Raw genomic sequence first — 19,920 nt, 5'->3', positions numbered from 1 at the left:
ATTGTGTACATATACTGGATGTGTCAGCATGTTTTGAAAGGCTCCTCAGAATGAACAATTGGGGTGAGAAGTCGTGTACTCTACAATTCCCCCCCGCAATAAGAGGGAGGACTGCCTACACTCAACCCATGCTCTTTTACCCTTCCTCATTCTCCAGAATGACCAAAGACAAGAAGGGAGCTTTTTAATGTTCGTAAGTGAAAGCTGAGCACGTTACAGTCTCACTTTAAAGGAACTGAAAGTAGTCCATCTATTCATGAGAGCATTGCTACTAGCCTCAATTTTTTTAACCTCTCTTGGCAATTAGCTAGGGCAGACACATTTTGGAGAAAGTGCTTGTAGTCCTGATGTTACTTAGTAGTTGGGAGACAGGACAATGTGGAAGTTGGGATAAGAAGGGACTTAATGCAATAAAAGTGCAGTTGTAATTCGCACATTGGAATGGCTATTACAGGTGGCGTGTTTGAGACAAATGGAGCCTTAGCATTGCTTATCTGGATCGGGTATCTGAAGCAAACTCCTGACAGGTTATCTGCTAGTCTCAAGGTTCAAGCTCAAGTGAAGCTATATAGTAGTTGGCTTTATAGCCTGGTCCCTTCCTTTCAGCTGCTGCATAACCCAAAAGTTTTTTTCCTCTCTTTTTTTCCCATTGCTGTGTTTGTTGGTTTCATATATATCATCACTGGTCTGAACCTTTGTGCAGCTGCTAGAAGAGTATTTGCCTTTGCAGCAGAAGGCAGGTTGCTCTGTGTCACTGAAAGAGTGCTCCCCTCCCCCAGACTTGGCTATTATTTATGCAACATGATCTAACCCAGAGTGGCTGGGAGCCGATGGTCCAGAGTTCATTTCCAGTTATTATTGTAGTACAGAGTCAGTCTGGTTAGAGGTACTCATTTCCAGCACAGAACATATACCCTTTGAAAGCATAAACAAACTCTAGGTCAGTTTTACTTAGCTTCATACACAAGTGTTTCAGCTAAACAGGAAGAGCAAGCTAGAGCTGAAGGCACTGCAAGAAGCTGGTTCAACAGTCATGCATACTAAGTAAGGTCCCTTCCAGTAGAAGAGATATACAAGGAACACCAAGCTCTAACACTGCAGTGGAAGCTTCCCTTTTTAGTCTCTGGAGATGTATTGAGTACAGTTCTTAGCTTTGCCTCAGTATGTGTTTGAACTCCTGAGCTAGGGCATAGCTGGATAAAACGTACACAGAGTTACCTTGCTAGGTTGGGGGTCAGACTTCAGTGGCCCTGGCAGATGTGGCTATTCTGACTTCAATGGCCTGAGCAATTGCACTTGCCGTCACAACCCTGTTATGGTATGTGGGTGTAGCTACTCTGGAGTTCAGTCATCCTAGCTACCACTAACCGAGTGAGTCGTTTTAACTGCAGTGCTTTTTTTTTATTATTATTATCTAGGATACTACTAGAAATCCTTCATAGACAAGATCACCCAAGGCCCTGGCTTTGAAGGCAGGCATGTTCAGAAGTTGTTGGCGTGGTCTCCTAGACTGGAGATTAAAGAGGCTGAACTAGGTGAATCACTACCCTCAAAGTATGAACTTCTAGCATTGGGGTACCGTCTTTGGTGTTTTTACAGTCCCAACAGCAGTAATCCGATTGTAACTAGAGCCAGCAGGGGAGCACTGAGTTAGTAAGGGTGCTTGGCTACAGGAAAGCCTCCCTTAACTGTACTTTGCTGTGTGCTAATATAGCGGGTTTTTAGGTTTGAGGCTGAAAAGATGGCTCAGTACAGCGCAGTATCTGTACTTGGAGATGAGACTACCTTATGGTAATTCCCTCTCATTGCCTTGTTCCAGCTAGTAACCTGTACGCTGCCCTGGGAAACGGGGGTGGGGGGGGTCAGGCAGCTCATGGAAACAAGCCAGTGTCATAGGCTGTTAAATTCAAAGGCAAAGTTTAATAGGGCAGCGCAGCCTGAGTGGGGAAGGGTTGCCTCTGAGCTGGACAAACAGGTCACACAGGTTTCCAGACACCCTGTCCTATGTGAGCAGAGCACCAAGGCTGCAGGAGCTGGAAGCTCTCAGGTAGGAGCAGCACCAATACTTTGTAAGATCAAAGTTTAGCAGAGTTGAGGCTCCATCAAGTACTAGAGTGTTTAAGCTTTGTTTAGCAAGAGTCCATCAGAATAGTCACTAATTTAAGTTCTTTTGCAGTTAATTAAGTTCCTCCTACGAAGCACCACCGATGTAATTAAATTCACAGTTTCTAACCCAAGATCAACAGTGTCACTTTGGTCCTTGCTATAGTGTTCCCTTTAGGGAGACACTAGCTTGGATATCATGATCCGACCATTTGTGCCCTATTAAGGGAACAGAGGTCATATCCTGCTTTGTCTCTGTAGAGGAGACTCCTACTCTTCCTGTTGTCTCACTCTTTCTGTTCATGTCCCTGCAGAATAGCAGCGGGAGTAGGAAGGAAGGAGAACTAGTCCAGTACAAAACCTCATTCAACACACAGGCAAAGAAACCCAGCAACTGAACAGCAGTTTTATGGCAGAGTAAAACAGTAGAGCTTATGCACGTAGCTCACCTCAGTAACTTCAAAACAAAATCAGGAAAAAGGCAATAAATAAAGACTTTCTGCAACACCATTCTTCTGCTTTATAGCATTTCCCCGCATCTCATGTTAAACCCAAACTTCTTCAACTAGTCCTTCACTCTCATTACAATAACACTGACTCCTTCAGTGGGATGGTCCTGGGGTTTCAGAGAGGATTTTCTACCTGTAATCCACTGCAGGGAAGTCCCTCCTGTGTTTTTGGGTGACTGGCTCTCCAGAACACTGTTCTCCCTTGTTCCTAATTGCATAGAAGTAAATTTCTCAAACTGTGTTAAATCTCACGAATCTTCAGCTTTCTAAAGTGAATACACTAGGAGTGTGAGTACTTCTACACTAGGAAGTCAGGAGTGTTTTGGAGAAGTGAATCTTCAGCGAGGATACCTCAGGCATAATTGGAATTTCATCGTACCATAGCCTAATTGTGAGATGTGCCCACTCACCATGTTGCATGAGGCTTGGCTGGGGGCTACTTGCCTGATGGGAGGCATGTCTTAGACCCATGGGCTAGGCTCTCTCTTCTCTTACATTCTCTTCCCACTTGTAAATCAACTACACTTCACAGAAGTTTGCCTGAGACTGTAATGTTCTTGATTTTGAGAGGGTAGAAAGGCTAACCTGAGGACGCATGGGACTGCAGGAAGAGAGGGAATTGGAAAGATAAGCTGTGTGGGTTTACATGTTTGTTTTCTGAGGAGAGCGAGCTGACCAGAGAAGCAAACTCAGTATGGGTCCCACTTACTAATGACATACCCAGCCCTAGAGGAAAGAGAAAGAAAACTCATACAATCCATTGACTCCATTTTATTTTTGAATTGTTTTAGGAGCCTTTTCTAGAGCTGAGCTGTGAGTGAGCCACTTGCTACTTGGCAGCTGAATCTCAGTTATGCTTGCACAGATTTTTCATTCCTATATTTTGTGCCTCTGTGCATTGTACATAGCGCTCCAGAAGCATTCTCTAAAATTGATGAGCCAACTGAAAATCTCTGATTCCCACTTCATGGCAGAACGTACCACAGTTTTTCTTTTTTCCTCTTAAAGCAAGCTTCCTTATTTCAGATTTTATAGGTTCAAAGCATTTTGAACAGAGTAGGTTTTAGTGTATTTTGTTCTTTCTGACAATCCCAAAATGCAATCTCATAGCAGCTTGTTAAAATAAAGCTGTTTTGCTGTTTTAAAAGACACTTTCAGAGAATGTGGCAAGTTGCCACATTCCAGTTAAGCAATTTCCTATAGTTGACATATTTTAATTTTTTTTTTAAAATGCGTGGTTTTCTCAGCCATCTCCCTCCATTTTCACTGCAAGAAGGAAAAAAAAACCCAACCCCTACACATTTGAGGTGAGTATTCTTTGGGAAACCATGGAAGGCCAATGTCTATCAGTGGCATGCTTGTGTGTTTTGATTCATAGTGTAAAGATCTTCTGACTGTAAACATCTGATCTCTTAGAAACAAATGTAAATATGGAGTGGTGGGCAATATTTGATATCAAGTATGGTGTAAATAAAAAATATTTCTTTTAACACTTTTTCCTTTCTGAATGGGTTACATATTTAGAATCCAGTTATAGTGCAGAGTGCAAAGTTTTTATAGCTGCATACCTCTTAGTTGCTCTGGAGAAATGTGTTACTGGCGTATTACATGCTAGTATAAAAAAGTGCATAATGGATGAAAGAGGCATACAACAGTAGAGACTCTACTTCCAGGAGCTGAAGTCTGTCCAGCTGTGTGACGCTAAGTTATTCTTAGACTTAACTGTTGGCAGTACAAACATCTTGACATAAAGAAATAAAAGCTTTTATGTGAATAGTTTTTTGTCTTTTTTCCTCTTTTGTATGGCTCCTCACCTGTTCTCCTCCAAGGATATTCAGATGCATTCAAACAATCAAGGAATCCACTGCTTTTTGCTGAGATGTTTCAGTGGAAATAGTGCTGGTAGCAGTAGTTTGGAGCAAACTCTGCTTGTCTCATCATGAGAAAAGAACATGGAGCCTTGGCACTAGTGACTGTAACATACATGGCAAACCTGAACTTTTAAGAACTGTGGCTTTTTTAGAAATAGTATTTTCCTTCAAGGGGGTAGATTTGCCTTTTTTTACTGCAGCGGACCTCAAAAGCAACTCAGTAATGGAATTTTTCGGAATTCTGCCCTTACAGATTTCAGCTTGTGATAGCAGAATGAACAGATAGCTGTTCAACCACATGAAGCAGCGCTGCTGTATCTGATGCTGTGGCACAGTTCAAAGTAGTGAGTCTCACATAAAAGGCCATGCTCTTTCTCACTGAAGCAAGGGGGTAGCAGTAACTGCCTTGCTGAGTTCAGCGGGTAGATGAGTGTCCTGCGAAATCAGGTTTTGGCAGGTGCATTTAAAAACTGAGTAACTGATTGATTTAAGAATGTCTGCTGAGTAATCAAAAAGGAAGAAGGGCAGGCAAGTCCTCAAGGTAGTGAGTAATGCTGTAGCTTCCTATTTTTGGGTGACTGTGCTCAGTCCTCTCTCTTACCAGCTGAAGAAAATGATTGGCAGTGGCAATGTTGTAGAGACAAGATTCAACATGCAGGGCTTTTTGCAGGCAGGCTGTGCAAGTGGACTCCAGAACATGAAACACTAGGCTGAGGACCAGCCTGGGCAGCCGGACTGCTTGTATTGAGCTACCAAATGCCTGCGTTTCTAAGCACAAGGCTCTAATGTCAGTTGTACTGTTAGGGTAACAGACAACACGAACAGGACCTAATCCAGCATTCTGGGAAAGCAGTGAATCTGGGAAATCAGTTTCAGATAACTTCAGTATTCTTTGAATCAGGGCAAGGCTGGAAAGCTAATAATAGTCTGCTACTCATTATTTGCACTTTCAAGATTATACTGTAAACAATCTAGTTGATTTTATAAACTCCCTTTGCCAAAATACAAAAGAGCAATAAGACTATGAAGAAAGGATGGAGGTAAAAAGTTTTTTGGTTTAAGGTGTTTTGGATTCAGAAGCTGGATACTGAAGAAAGACTGCTGATACTTAGGGAATCCTGCTATTTTGTTCACTCATCACGTGATGGCTGAGCAGATGTAAGTTTTGGATCTGCGGAGGTCCTCAGCTGAGCTTTGGAAGGAGAGCTAATTTGCTCTATTTTCAAACTACCGTCTGAACCAAATATTAGGAAAGCGGATGTGGGAACTGACTTTGTGCCTGTGAGATAGGTAAGAATCTATCTGCAGCACGGCTGGATCCCTCAGATATTTGTAGGCCTTCGCTGTATTTCTGGCCTTGTTACTCTGGAGGAGTGCTGTGGGAAGAATTACACCCAGCGGTGTTTTATATCACACATAGCAGGAGGTGTAGTAAGTAGGCGTTTAGAGTCTGCCATTGTACAGGTGTGGCATTTCAGTTTTCAAAAGCATCCTAGGGGAGTAAGTATTTTCAGTAATGCCCAACTTATTCGTGTTCCTTTTGGAAAGATCAGGATGAAATACTGTAAATGAAAGGAGTCTGAAAAAAACATGAGTGATCTTTGTGTAATTATGAAGGGTTAGTTGGCTGCAGTGAAAAAATCTTAAAGCTTAAGGAATGAATTTGTATCCAGTACTCAGAACTGTCATTTCGCAGGCAGAAAAATACAACATAGAATCCCTTTGTCTTTCCCCTGCTCCTTAGGAGGGGAGTATTTCCATTACAAAATAGCATACAGGCTTGTTACAATGGCTTTTTATTTTCTCATAAGCAGGCATGTTTTTTTCTCATTTCTGGCTGTTGTCGCGCAGCAGAGTCCCTACTCTGTTGCAGTCATCTGAGCAAGAGATGGAGCAAAAATCCTGAACCCCAGAGGCTGCTGAATTTGTTCTCCAGTGGATAATCAGAGGAGATACTTTAAGACAAAACGGATATAACTAAGCACATGTAATGCAAAAGGGGTGTTAAAGAAGTATTTTGAAGAATGTTTCCCACGGAGACTGTATAGCATGAAAAGTGCGAGACTTAAAAAAAATTGCAAAGCTCAGCAGATGAGTGGATTGAAGGAGAGCAAGTTGTATAAATAACTGTAGAAATGTTGCTACAGGCTGATGCTCTGGGATTGTTTTCTGAATCTTCTTGGAGTGATCAGGAGTTCTGAGTGGAAGTGATGGCAAATGTGAGAACTTTCCTGCTCCAAAGGCCTTTTTCAAATCCCCAATTGGAGTGAAAAGTCAGGCTCAGATTTTTCACAAATTATGCGTAAAATAATTTTTGGACACACATGCAAAATGCTTAAATTCTGATCCTTAACTGGTACGTTTCCTTTCATTATACATTTAATGCAGAAGTGTTTTTAAATGCAGTTTTTATTAGAAAAACATGTTTTGAGAGCTTTGATTTGTTTCCATAGAACACTTTGAAAATGAGAAACTTACGTAAATCATTTCCATGGAAGAGTCTTGGTTTTAACAAACTGTTTGTTACAATACACTTCTCTTAAACAAACAAAACCAAACAACCAAAACCCAACCAAAAACCCCCACCTCCTTTTCTGACTAGGCACAGAGACGAATGCGCTGTGTGCAGTTTCTGTGGAGATTCACAAAAGTAACGGATATCGTACCTGGCTTAAAGATGCTGAACTTGGAGCGTGTTGTCTTTGTGTGTGTGTGTGATCATTTTTCAAGCGTTGATTAAAATCTTCCCAGGCTGTTGTGTGATGCCAAATAGCTGTTGCAGTACTGTCTGCTGTATGGCCAACTGTTGTTTATCAGTCTCCTGTGTGCTTTGCCTCATACAACTATTACTAGGTCAGCAACTGTATGTTCCTCTGCTTTCTAAGTGGCGCAACATGGTTTAGATGAAAGTCTGAGAGTCACAAAGGAAAAACGTTCTTTTGTGAGGTGGGAATGGGATTCAGGTGTCTCCACTCTAAATACTATATTTGTACTTAAAATAATGGTTGAAACCCCATGTGGTTGCTATAGGCAAATGTTAACCAGTAAGACAGAGCCCCAAGGAGATTTTTGGAAAAACAAAATGTGAGCAGTGAGCCATGGCAGCTTTCTCACACAGCGTCTGTGAAAAGAGAAATGTGACCCCAGTCCTTGCCAAAATAGCTCCATTCTTTCTAGCAGAAAGCTAATAATTTGGAGCATTTCACAGAATAAGGTTTCTTAGCTAAGATTTCCCAGGGTGCAGAGGCATAATGTCTTCAGCTCTTACGACCTGCAACCTGCTCCTACATAGACTTAAAACTTTTTCTGTATAAACCTCTTCCCCAAAGTCCAGCCCAGCAGCAGTGTGGGGAAGTGTGTGTGTCAGAGGGAGGAGGGGAAGGTGGAACTCTTGAAGTGCTCAAATAATCGAGTCAAACGAGTGGAGGATTTGATTTTTTTTGTGTTTTGTTTCCTTCCCTTGGTCTGCTAGTAAGTGCAAGTGCTGCAGAGAACAAGATGCTAATCTGTCTCATTCCCCAGCCAGTGCCTGAGGGAATGGAAGAGACAGGAGGGTTGTGAATGTATTTTATTTTATTGAGGCTTCAGAAATAGAAATGTCTAAGATGAAAGGGAGATGGTTGGGAAAGCAAGGGGAAGAGAAATGTGAAAAAACCCCTTTGGCATTAGGGACAGCATCCTGGGCAGTGAAGTGCTTCATTAAAGGAGCTCGGTTCCTTCAGAGACCTCTCAGTTCCTTCAGACAGCTTTCAGGGTAGCCATGCAAGGTGTTGCCCCGTGTGCCCTCACTGTCTCTGATGAGAGCTGTGGGTGCTCAGTACCTTGCAGGATGAGGCTTGCAATGAAAAGGAAAGGGAAGTGCAAGAATATGAGGAGGACCTAGAATTAGTCATTCCCTTCCTGACCTTGCTGAAGGAAATGTCTGGCTTTATATTTTTTGCTGTAAACCCTACTACTTTATTTGTGCTGCAAGTTTACACATGCACAGGTTGTTGGTTTCTTTGTTCCTGCCTCCCCTGCCATACAATCAAATATACTCAAGAGTTCTTTTACAGATGTGTGAGAATGATCAGTGCAATCATAAAAATAATGGAAGATACTATTTTTAAAGGCACGTCAAGTTTTGAGTTTTACAGAGAGATCCATGGGTTGGAACACAACCTGTATCCCCAAAATATGACCTGGTGTTTCCTCTTTAGGTTATGAACCTTTTGTAATCTTTCTCCCTGTCACTTGCTGCTTTCTGGCTGCAGTCATTGTAAAACCGGCAGGGGATTTGGGGTAGTTGTTTTCTTTATGGGAGGAGAGAGGCAATGGATTTGCCAAGACACTGAACAATTGTAGTTATAGGGAGAAGCATAGTATTAGTGTTCTCTTTGGGCTGCGTTCACCTGTGTATAGCTTTACGGGCTACAGCAGGTAAGCTGGATAATTGTTATCTACAATACTTTGAGAAGCCTGTGTGGTATTAGGATCTGAGCACCTCATAAATTCCTCACTTTTCCCCAGCTTGGTGGAGTAGCGCTGTGTGTGCTCTAACAAACCAGGAACCGAGCCTTGAAGACTGTAAGATGCGGAACCATCGAAGTATGTAAGCTCCTAGCGTGTTACTGAAGTCTGCAGGGGATTTGGCCTGCAGTGGTTTGCTTAGGAGCATGCAAGAAATAGGAAGGAGAAGAAGGATCTGAGTCTAGGTTTCCCCAACTGTCAAGAAAGATTTATTCAGGGCTGCTCTTTGCTTGGGGCAGGGAGGTGGAAGTCTTTGATTTCTTGAGGCTCTCCAGATTTCTTTCAGTGCTGTTATGGTATGGGTCAGTGTCTCAGCCAATGTAGAATCCCTGGAAGGGATCTCAGGAGATCCTTTCTGCTGTCTTGCCAAAGGCATGAGTAGCTCTGCCTGGTCCTTTTTGGACAGATGCTTGTTAACTTAGTTTTAAAGACCTTGGTTGAGGGCCAAGACTGTTGAACTGGGCTTTGTGAAGCCTTAGCTGTTGAGGACCAGGTTCCGGGCTGATGGTGATACTATCCAAGATGGTCACCTCGTTTGGGCTGGTTGAGATTTGGCTGCATGTGAATGGATACAGGATCTGGGGACCCTGTGGAAGGAATCAAATGAGTGAGAACAGGAGCTGTGCTGTGCTTGGACAGAAATATTCTTCATAGCAGGGTAAATCCATAAGCCTGCTAAATGGCACATGCACTAATTTCATGAGTGGACAGGAAACCTTAACAGGTCTGTAGGCCAGGTTGGAGTAATGATATCCTTCAGTGTCCGCTTTGAGCAGGAGGAAGTATTAGTCTTCCTGTGCTCCATATGGAAATACAGTTAAGCCTAATGAAGCATGGCCGAGCTAAAGCAGCTAGATGGGTGCTGGAGAGAAGTCTGAGCTGAGAGAAGGTTGAGCTGGAGAGCTGGTGTGGCAGCAGCAGGGCTGTGCTCAGCAAATGGTAAGTACAGTTCTTAGTCTTGCAGAGCACTCTCAATCGTTCTGTTGCAGTTGCATGTCCTCAGGTTAAAAAGGAAGGGGGAGGGCTTTCATTTTTAGTGTGCAGTGGGTGTGAAATCTTTGATATTTAAGCAGAGGACTGTTCCTGCAGCTGCATTAGGCTCAGATGCCTCCCTAGGATGGAATCTTTGAAGAGAATCGTGTTATCAGGCACAGGGAACCACTTGATTGTGCAGTTTCATCCTCATGCTCCTGCTCTTAGCTGGGGAGGCCTCAACTGAGTGTTTACAGCTCTCAGTCGCTGGGACTGTGAAAAAGAAAGGAGGGGAGAGAAAAGGGATGGTATGTGGCCTCCAAGTGACCCAGAAATGATGCTGTCTGCATCATCTGACAAAGCAGAAATAACATACTGTAGTGTTTGGGCAGTGGCTATTGTGTCAGCCTCAGGCATGACTGAAGGCTCAAAGGAAAATCCATCCATCTGGTGTTCCGTCTATCCCTATCCCTCTACCTCTCTGTGCTTTGATTTACCAATTTCTCTTAAGACTTTTTTTTTTTCCCTCCTCCCCCAGAGCATACTGTGTCGTACACTTTGCTGCTGGCTTGTCCTGAGTCTTGTTTTGCAGGGTTTGTTTAGCAATGCATTGAGAAACTATTTCCTTTTCTTTTATAAGCAAAACCAAAAGTCCTTAGGTCGGCCCAGACACCCAGGTTCTGCAGAAGCAGCAGGCTGTGCAGAAGCTGCTGCAAGTGAGGCTGGCATCGAAACTCCATGCATAGACCCTCAGCCGGTGTGAGCTAGCACAGCTCCCTCGCTGTGGCATGCTGCAGCCTGCGGAGTGGTACCCCGAGTGCAGCTGTCCCTCAGGGTGCCTGTTCCTATCCTTGTCATCGGTCTGATTTCCTCTGCTTTTTAGCAGCTCCATCACAGTCGATGCTGCCATGATCTAGTGGTTAGATCAGAGGACTGAAAGTTAGGTCTTTTGTGACCTGTTTTTAGAACTGCTCCTTGACTTTGTGCAAATTATTTTTAATCCTTCTTCCTCTTTCTTATTTTTAATAAGGTGCTACCGCATGGGGTCTTGCGAGTATGTTAATGTTTGTAAGTTGGTTTTTGGCATTCAAAGCAGCAGCACTGTTCTGCAAGCTGTCTTTTTCAAAGGGGACTGCGCCTGTGGTCCAGCATAGCGGTGATCTACGTACCTGGCGCCTTTGATAGCACTTGTATAATCAATGGAGAGGTGGAGAGGGAACAGAGCCACGGAAGGGAGTACTCTGGCTACTGTTTTAGCAGAGCCAGAACTAGAAGCCAGGCCTCACATCTCAGACAGGAGCCCTGCTCGCTCTGCCACGCTTCCTTGCTGAATGAGTCAGCTGGGTTCAAGCAAGTGAATGTGAATTCCACAGACTGCAAGTCAGTGTCTGACATGTATGTGAGCTCCTTTTATCAGATACCATCTCAAATAAACAAATTAATCTGCTACCAGATGATTCTTTGTAATGTTTTATCTGCTAGCTTGGCCTTACTCATATATGGCTGGTGAAGATAGATGTCAAAATGTCATCCTTTAGTGGATTCAGTTAAGTTGGTTTTGAGGGCAAAGCCATGTGGGTGAGAAATCGAGTTACCTTATTTTTTAGGATACAAATAATTCCTTGAAATATTTTTTGCATCTTTCCTTCTTATTTTGGGTTGTGCATTTTGCTTCTGTGCAGCTCTTGTGCTTGCCTTGAAAAGAGCTCTTTGAATTCCATGCTGGATTCAAGGTAGCTTTGAAGTTTGTGAGATTGTAAGACTCTCCAGCTGAATCCTGCATCGTCTGAGTGTTCCTAATGAAAGCACAGATGGGAAGGATGGTTTAATGTGTGGTTGAACTAAATGTTCTATGAACAGGTTTGGATGAGTTTTCACTGCAAAAATGAGCATATGTTATGTTAAAAGGGTACAGACCCACTCTCTCCATTTCAGCAGGCAGATTTGGTTTTACACCAGTCAAAACCAGGCGTTGGTTTAGTTCTCCCTATCCTGGAAAGGGAACAGTCCACGTTGTTATAAGGTATCTTTATACCTATATGTGCAACAAGCTAGTCCTCTGAACACAGAGGGGAAATGAGAATTTCTGAGACTTCAGTTGCTGCTTGGTGATGCTGTGATCAGATGATGATAACAATTCAGATAGCCGGGGGCATTCAAATGAGTCAGCTGCTTAAAGCTTAAGTTCACAGAAGGAACAGCTCAGCGTTGGGTTGTGTGGCGTACAGGAGTTGCAAAGACAGTTGATTTGTTGTTAGTTGAAGGGTACTGCAGACCGTTACTTTGAATCAGAACTGTTTAGGATGGTTGACTGAACAGCGGGCCTTGCAGGCACGCATGAAGTGGCTTGCCCTGTGTCTGCAGATCCCTGGCAGAGCTGGGACTAGAAGCTATGTCTTATGACCCTCCATCCATCTGCTCCTGGCTCTGTGCACAGTCTGCAGGACAGACCAGGAAAATCTCAGCACTATTTCTGCGTGATGATCCTTTGGCTTTATTCTTGTCTCCTCTGGTCGGGCACTTCATCCTGGTTGTATTTCTTTGGGTCTCCTCTGGCCCCAGATAAGTGTTCAGGCTCAACAGCACTCAGATCATAAACTGTGATTGCCTTGATTACTGCATACCAGGGAAGGTTCTCCTCTGGACACACTTAGCATTGCTGCATTTCAGTCCGAACTGGAGAAACCAACCAGCATTTCTACTGCTTCTTGCTACTTTCCGCCAGTTCGGTGTTCCCTCCCTGTTACTGTGGTATCCAGGTGACTTTTTAGCTCTGTTGTGGTCATCTTTCCAAAACCCATGGAAGAAGGTCTGTTCTTACGGCTGTTTCAAAGATGGGAATCTGAGGCAGAGTGGGTAGCGACAACCGTATCTCAGAAGTGCCGAACAGTTACCCTCATTGCTGGGCTGTACCTGGGAGCGAGCCGCTGTGCGTGCCTTGCACCGGCGAGGTCAGCGAGGTGGTGTTTCGTTGTGCCGGCCATCTGCACAGAGGCCTTCTGAGCTGTCGTTCAGATCACAGGTTCTTCCCCAGCTCACAGCTTTCATACCTCCAAGCAAGCAGCCTTGCATACAGAATAGCTTGCTCTATAAAAATGAACTACTCGCTCTTTCCTTTGCATGGATCAACTCTGTTGCACCTTTTTCTCTTTTTTTGCTTAGATGACTTTGAAAAAAGTGTCCTGAAGTACACTCGCACCGCTGCTGGTCTCTGAATGGTTGTTGAGATCTTTATCAGTTTCTCACATGGTTGCTGAGCATGACTTTGGAGACAAATTTGGCAAGTCAGATTCTGACCTTTTTATGTTCTCTTCAGTGCTCAGGTTGCTCAAGATTTTTTTTGGCCTGACTTAGAGTTTGTCTATCTAATGGCACTGAGGAAAATAGGAGTCAGCTAAAGGTGTGAAGTGAATCCACTTTCACTGGATGCCTTAACATGACTCATCTGACTTTCCCCAGTGTCCCATGCAGCTAAACCCCAAGATCAGAAGTTTTGTCTTCTGTTTCAGGAGGTAGAAGTGCAGAACCTCCCTCACCGTGTGAGATCCTGATCCAGCTAGTGCAGTGTCCTGCTACAGCAGTAGCTATTGTCTGATGCTTCAGAGCGCACCCTTGCCCTCTGGGTCCTGTTCTTGGCAGGAGGTTAATAGAGGAGTTCCTTCCTGATTAATTCCTGTCTGAAGGAAGATAGATGATTTGCATTTCTCTTAGCCACATGTAAGAGCTGGGTCATGCATTGATCTAATCCTTTCAAAACTTAAGCCACCGGCTTGTTAAATTGCAAGGCAGTAAGTGGTTGTAGGCTTGGAAGTATTGGTGTAAGCTGGTATTTATTGTCTTTTCAAGTGCTGCCAGACTCTGTGAGATTCCATCTCCTGGGACAAGAGAAATATGATCTGCTTTTGAACATGTGCTTGATTTGTTGATTAAATAATGACAATTGTTTGTTTTGGGTATTGCAAAAACCCCTCCTTTAAACATTGCATATGTTTCAAGTCATCAAGGAAGGTTGTAGGCATCAGTGAGCAGAACATGGTAAGTTTTGTGAAAATGTGACAGTTGGTTGTGAAATGTATGGCTGATCTCAAACTGTTGATATTCTGAAGGAATCTTGGCTGGCACTTTGGTAAAGCAGAGTCCCTATCAGAGTCCCTCTGGCTGTCCCCAAGTTGTTTAAGGTATAATTTCCATTCTGTGCCTCGGTTTCCCTTTTTCTGTGAATTTGTAGGGTATTCCAAGATATGTGGATTAGAAGCACGAGAATAAGCTAGGGGAGACTTAAGAAAAATGCAGACTCTTCTATCCTCTGCTCCCTTCCCCCTGTTTATTTGGATCAATGGCATTGAATTCAGACTGACTGTTTTTTGGCCAAGTGCAAAAGCTGCAATAGGTTTAATGTGCTTGCCTGTTAATGACTTCTGGAATAAAATGACACTTTTCTGAAAATGAATAAAATATAATTGACAAGAAGCTGGGAGACAACTGACCCCCAAATGCATGAAACTTAATTTCTCTGGTTAGGGACCATAACTATTAACATTCTCTGACAAATTAAGTTAGGATGTGATTTCTGATCAATTAACCAGAGGTCAGAAATATTTGGGCTGCAGTTTGAATACTGAATTCTTCCAGCTCATCCTTGCAATATCTCCTTGCTTGCCAAGGACTCCTGAATTTCGCACCCTGACGTCAGTGAACTAGTTTTACAGATGCCATTGCTTTCTTGTGCCATGTCTGCAGAACTGCAGCTGAAGAACTTGTGGGTATTTGTTTTTTGTTCACATCGTTTAAACTCCCAGCTGTTGGCTTGAGGTCATGGATATGAGCAAACGTGTATCTCCAGAGATCTGCTGCTTATTTTGTATAAATAAATAGAAAAGTACAAGCTTGGCAGTTTTTTCCTAAACATCTTGGGCCTGATTGTCACATGTGCTCTAAAGGGATATTCATTTTAAAAGTGCTCTAAGGAGGAGATAAACGTGCATCCAGGGCCATACCTTGCAGCATGTGCAGTTCTTGGAGCAAATGAGAACTGGGTGTCCTGGCCATCAGCTACACCAGACAGGGAAGGAGGGCTCTGATGGAGCGCACCCTGTAAACAGCGATTTACTCCAGCTGCTCCATATCCTGTCTCTGTTCTTGCTCTTTCCCATCTCTGTGGGTTTAAGGCAGTTGGAGTATCGCTGCTTCTGTTGTGGGGTTTGCCCTTTGTGATGAGTAGGATGTGCCGTTTGGCAAGCAGGCAGTGAATAGCTTACTATTGGCTTTATCTCTCTGTCTAGTTTGTGGTTGGAGACCTGCATGTTGTTTGTGGGTTTGTACGTGCGTCACTGAACCCAGAAGTTTTATTATATTCTCAGAAAAGGGTTTTGCAACAGCTCAGCTATTAAAGCCAAACCATGTAGTTTAGTTAAAAGTCTGGGCAGGAAATAACAAAATGAAATTCATCCTAGGGGAGAAGCGTGGTGCCTGTAGGGTGGGAAGAGAATGCAAATATACTATTTATAGGACTAGGGGAAAACAAATTTGGACTTGAAGAATAAATGTGAAGGACTTATCATGGGAAAACAAGACTTGGCAATCTAAGATGCTCAGATCTGTGCTGTCAGACTACTTTTCCATTTTTGAGAATTATTATTTTTGTTATATCCCAATGAAGAAGAAAAGTTTGACATTGAAATCTGTGCTGCATTGGGTACCGTCCAGCAGTATCTTTTTAGGAGTTTATGCTATGGATGAGACTTGTCAAGTGAAAATATTTGAACCCGTATTTTTTTAAGCAGTACGAAAATAGTTGAGGGCAGCGCCTGCTCCAGGGAGTTTATGTGATACAAGCAGGCAAAGCCACACGCAGGGTGGAAGAGGAGACAGATTATTTAATTTGGTCAGTGGCAGAGCTAGGAGTGGAGTCCAGCTCCCTGGAGCTGAGCTCCATTCTTTTACTCATTAAATGTGGTGCTGCTGGTGTTACACTGAAATTGGTGAGGAGAACTTCTGTAGGGAATGCAAGGGTAGTTACTGTACCTCAAGAATACCCTTCCTCAGAGCAGCACACTGGCCTCGTGATACTGCAGATTGTAATAGGATAATGTGGGGCCGTACGTTTTTTTGTATCATTTCTTTTACTTAATTTGTGATTTTTCATTTATGAAGAGATGCTAAGTCCTTCCTGCCTTCCACCATGGTTTTTGGAACAGATTCCCAAACCTTTCCTTGCCACTATCAGTGCTTGCAGTTCCTTTCTTTATACTGGGTCATGTGCTACTTTTAAGGCATTTGCATATAATTAGTGTTCCATATAACTAAGCGGGGAGCTCTAGCTTTAGAGAGTATGCTTGATAGCTCATCCTTCTTCCAGGAAAATAAATCTTGCCTGATGGGAGGTCCTACACTAAAAGAGCAGATTACAATCAGGCTGAGGAGCTGAGCTGCTACTTTTACACGTAGGCCTGTCATAGCTGGCTGTACCAGTTTCAAAATCACTTTGCAAACAATCTTGCTTCTTTCCCTAGGTGCTCAGCAACCTTGAGGTATGCCCAGGAATGGGGAAGGGGTGAGGTGACCTGGGGGAAGAAGCAGTAACATACCACAGTACCCTGGGAATTCTACATACCGTGGCTTACAAATGCGCAGCTGACTTGTTTGCCTTTGGTTGGATTTTGTGGTTGCAGTTTTTATATCAAAGTGCATATCATCATTGAACCTTGCTTGGAATGGCCTCAAGAGAAAGAGGCGGCTTGGATGATTTCTATCTTCCTTCCCCTTTCCATGGCATATCTATTGCACAGCCAGGAAGGTGCACTATTTTTGATTTATGTAGGCTGACTTTTGGCATATTGGGGGCTATTGAGTAGTCCTCAAACTTCCTGCAGCCTCCTCTTTCTGCCTCTTATTAGGGGACCTTCCTCCTCTATTCATACCAGGTCTTTGTTGCTCCTGTTGCCTCCATTCGCACTCTGTGCTCTTGGTTAACCTCACTTCTAGCCCACGGGTTGCCAAGATCCCCTCTTCTTCGCGAAAAGGGCAAAATGTGCTCCCCTCACTTTTCCTGCCACGGCTTTGACTATCCTGTTCCTGTCTTTACCCACAGCAAAGTCAGCTCTTTCTCATTCTAATCTTTTCCTCCCTAATGTCTTTTGAGGGAAGAAGCCAGGATGCAAACAAGATATGTTTGGAGGCCAGAAGAACAGAACCAAGTATCGTGAGTGGAATGAAACTCTAATGATGAGAATGTAGGTCTTTCCTGGTAAAAAAGGAGGTTTAGGACAGATAGGCAAAAGTCAAGAGCCACGATAGCATTCCATTTAAACTGTGGAACAATTGCTTTAACCGTAGGAGACAGTATTTCCAGCTCCTCCCCCTAATATGGAAGTTACCCCTGAGCTGTGCACAGACTTATTTGTAATGGCTAGGTAGTTGTGCAGTGTCACACTGCATCTAACGTGGGCCAGCTGGCTGTACTGTGTAAGGATGTATGTGATACAAAGCCAAGCCATGAGGTGAGGAAAAAGTACAATGAGAAGCAGAAAAAATTTAAACCAAGCCCTTAGCAGGAAAATACTTGGAACGGCATCTCCAAGCTCATTTCTGACCTGACTGTGAATGGGAGAGCTCGCTGGATAGCTGTTGTGGGAAGATACGTATGACAGTGAGAAAGCGGAAGGTCATGACTACGGCAGCCAGTGATACCACAGGCGCCCCTTGCCTGCGCCAAGTTACCTCTGAAGGAACAGAGCACGCGTACTCCTGAGATGGCTTAATTTAGGGATGTGTACAACTGAAGGTGCGACTGTGTAGGAGACTACAGCTGACAGCAAGTTTAAGAGTACAGGTACGGACAGAACAAGCTGCGGCGGTGTTTAAAAGTCACATGGTCGCACCGGCATATGACACTGTGCTGAGGGAGCTGACTTGTCCCTAATGGGCGCAGAGTACGGGCACGGGAACGTGGCTGTCGGTGGTGCCCAGCCTCTGCTGAGCCCATCGGCAGCCCCTTCGGAGCCCAGCTGGCTTCAGCAGAACCGTGGCTGCCTGCGGGGGCCTGCCCTGCCCCGCTCTGCAGCACTGGGTCTGACTAGAGAAAGCAGACAAAGGGTGGAAAAAAGGAAGTGCTATCATCCCCTTTTTATAAAAAGAGGTACTGAGACTGCGAACAATTGAGTGGGATTTCCAAGGTAATTTCTTTTAGGTCTTACGCTCCAAAGCCATGTTAGGAAGTTATGCTTAAAAGGTTCCTCTGATTTCAGCTGGATGGTCAGTGTGTAAATGCAAAGGGATGGCTGAGTCTCCTAGGACATGCCAGTCCTTCTATTGCACAACTGCCTCTCCTAAGAGTGGCACTGCTTTGCATTTCTGTATTCATCGCATGAAGAGTTTGAATCACTTTTGTTTGTATTAACCCACTTTTTGATAAATCCCAAACTTCATGACGCTGCTGTCTGAATTCAGAAGTGTGTGGACAGAGACAAACTTCTTGTTATACCTGATAGTTGTGAGGAGTCAGATCGGTCATGAAACAAAACCCTCAGCTAACTTTACAGGAAAGCACAAACTAGAAATGCCTTATCAACAGCTGCTGGCTTTCTTCGTTACACAGAACTGGTGGTTCTGCTGCTAGAACACAACCAACCTCCAAGAAACATCCAGTGTAGCGTTTTGGTTGGGGGCTGCTGCTGCCACTTGGCTTCCACTGCCTTCAGCTGCAGTGCAAGTGATCTATATGCTTCTTCCATGCACGCAGAAATAGCTTAGTTCTGAAGTTGCAGCCACTAACATCCAGCTGGATGTGCTGGTCTCCAACACTGAGGTGGGGTCGCTTCAGTCAAATGTTGCTGTGATCTGTTGCCATCCCAAAGATGGCCTTCAGGGCTTTTCCTACTCTTGACTACCAGTCTTTAGCCATAGGCAAAAACTGCAGCCCGCAATGGCTTGAGTCCCAAGAAATTGTGACTGTAGTGAACCATGGCCTCATCAGCCACTTTAAAAGAACAGTATTAGCAATGTAATAACTTAGCAGAGTGTAGTTCCCCTGTGCAAATACGGGTCTTCCTGCTCAGAGCTTGTTTACGGTTAACTGTGTTTCTGTGCATGTTGTTACTATCCCCTGCAGAGCCTTGCTTATTTAACAGGGTTGTGTCTAAGAGCACATGGATCAGCCTCATCATTATACATTTGCAGGACTGGGTCACAGTAAACAAGATGAGAGGGAGAAAGAATTTCTCCCTTTCAATAAAACAAGTGATTCCCATATATTGCCAAGGAAGAATTTGCATTTGTTCTAGGACAGTTACTACGAAGTAGTAGCTCTCCCAAACTGATGAGCAGGCCAAAAGCGTTATGCTCCATATGGGGGTTGTTCACTTGAGATCAAATGAAGTATCTCTTTTCCCCATAATATCTGACATACCCTTTATCTGGGGAAGGAGGAGATGATCTAATTCTCTTTCCCTTGTATAACTGAGATTGTGCATACAAGTCATGTATAGCATCATTCAGATACATAGACCAAAAATACTTTGAGCAGAAGCTTCAGAGGAGAGATATTATAGTGGTAAAAGAATCCATGTTTGTTTTTTCCTTTTCATTTGTAGCCTAATCTTGTCCTGAATACTAAAATTTGTTGACCAAGAACATGTTCTAGTTTATAAACCACGGATCAGCTAACTTGCTTTGAGGCATTGTTTTGTTAGGAAGGTTTTGAAGCTTAAGTCTGCCCCATGGGAATGTGTGACATAGTGAGAAATCTTTTGAGACTATTTTCTTTTTGATAAGCAAACATAAGGCACAAATAATATTCCTTCTTGCTGTTTTATTTTTCTGTGTCTGAAGTGAAGGTTTCTGTGTAGTGCATGTGGCATGAGATGGTCAGGTGACAAAAGCTTTGGAATAAAACTTTAGAATAAAATAGAAGACGTACAATGATCATCTAGTCTAACTGCCTGAATTTTTGTTCTTTT

General features: G+C 43.6%; 1 protein-coding gene across 1 annotated transcript in view; it reads left to right on the top strand.

The window, feature by feature from the left end:
- Positions 1-19,920, top strand: part of KSR1 (kinase suppressor of ras 1) — a 72,916-nt gene that overhangs the window by 17,308 nt on the left and 35,688 nt on the right. The gene's annotated exons all lie outside the window — the stretch shown is intronic.

Source organism: Pelecanus crispus, chromosome 12 (assembly GCF_030463565.1).
Source record: "Pelecanus crispus isolate bPelCri1 chromosome 12, bPelCri1.pri, whole genome shotgun sequence".
NCBI lineage: Eukaryota > Metazoa > Chordata > Aves > Pelecaniformes > Pelecanidae > Pelecanus > Pelecanus crispus.
This window is presented reverse-complemented; position numbering and strand designations above follow the sequence as displayed.